Raw genomic sequence first — 689 nt, 5'->3', positions numbered from 1 at the left:
TGCGGTAGCCGACCAAGACGAGCTCGGCGAGCGCCAAGAAGCTGAGGCCGCTATCTTGTGAGCGGATCGTATCGCGATAGCTCTTGCAGGGCACGTGCCCGCGGCTGCAGTACTGGATGCAGCTCTCGTTGGCACCCACCGCCTCAACGACAAACCTACAAACATACAACTTTGGTGCCAACAGCCGTAGATCAGTGTGATGCGCACCAGCCCGTTTCTTGGGGCACGTAGAATTCCGCTGGATACAGGTATACGTCATCTTCCAGGATCGATTTGGTCGTGAATGCAACAGGGTTGTCCGAACCGTCGTAGCGCTGGGTGGTTAAACTGTTTCCACCCTACTCTCATGACGTACGCTGATCGTGGCGACAGCTTAACTACGTAGTACTCCTGCTTTGGCACTCGGCAGGTGTCCATTCTGGCCTAGCTGCAGCTTTGGCGCCAGAGTGCCTGACGTCGCGATGAGGTATACATGCAACACAATCTCGCCGCTCGCATTTCTGCTGCGGCCTGCTCTCTCCCTTGACAAAAAGAAGCCATATCGAAAGTGCAAATAGCTCTGCACTTCCTTCAAGACGACCATATCCTAAGGGCATGCAGCATATCTGAATGGTGCAGATCGACCTTACATGTACACTGTACGGGAAGCTGCGCGTTTGCACCCAGCCTGGTTTGCACCCTTCGATCGC

This window comes from Saprolegnia diclina, assembly GCF_000281045.1.
Source record: "Saprolegnia diclina VS20 unplaced genomic scaffold supercont1.180, whole genome shotgun sequence".
NCBI classification, from domain to species: domain Eukaryota; phylum Oomycota; class Saprolegniomycetes; order Saprolegniales; family Saprolegniaceae; genus Saprolegnia; species Saprolegnia diclina.
This window is presented reverse-complemented; position numbering follows the sequence as displayed.